The sequence below is a fragment of the Urocitellus parryii genome, chromosome 2 (assembly GCF_045843805.1).
Source record: "Urocitellus parryii isolate mUroPar1 chromosome 2, mUroPar1.hap1, whole genome shotgun sequence".
NCBI lineage: Eukaryota > Metazoa > Chordata > Mammalia > Rodentia > Sciuridae > Urocitellus > Urocitellus parryii.
Window position 1 is genome coordinate 184,517,672 of NC_135532.1, and position 877 is coordinate 184,518,548.

The following is an 877-nucleotide window of genomic DNA, read 5'->3' on the forward strand; positions in this document are numbered from 1 at the left end:
GAGAGAACTGGCATCTTAATAACATTGAGGTCTGGGGTCTTTTGAGGTTTTGTTTGTTTTTTGCTTTTTTGTTTGTTTGTTTTGGTACTAGGGATTGAGCTCAGGGTTGCTTTACTACCGAGTTACATTGCCAGTCCTTTTTTATTTTGAGACAAGGCCTCACTAAGTTGCTGATACTATCTTCAAATTTGCTAAGGCAATCCTCCTGCCTCATCCTCCTAAATTGCTGGGATTACAGGTATATGCCAACATGCCCAGCCAATTTTGAATTCTATAATCCATAATCATGGTATATATATTACACTTTTTATTTTGGGCTTCTCAAATTTTTCATAGAATATTTTGTAGTCTTCAGTGTAGATGTTTTGTGCTCTTTTTTAAGGTCTAATTTCTATGTATATGATATTTTTAATGGTGATATTTTCACTTATTTTCTAACTTCAGCTGTTCAAAATATTTCTAAGGATAATATTGACTATAACCTGTGGCCTTGCTAAATTCATTAATTAATTCAAGTAATTTAAAAAAATAGATTCTACAGGGTTTTCCTATGTACACAGTCACATCATGTATGAATAATGACAATTTTACTTCATTTCTGAAATTTAGGCCTTTTATTTATTTATTTTGGCCTTGTTGTACTAGCCCTGTACTAAGCATTTAATATACATTACCTCATTTAATCTTTATAACAAACCAGTGTTATTTCTAATTAATAGATGCTACAATTTGGATCTTAAATGTCCCTGGGGGGCCAAGAGCTAAAGATTTAAGTTATCTTGGTGCAACTGGGAAGAGGTGGGGCCTAGTAGAAGGTCTTCTGGGCACTGAGGGCATGCCACAGAGGGAACTGGGGGACCCTGGTTTCTTCCTCTGT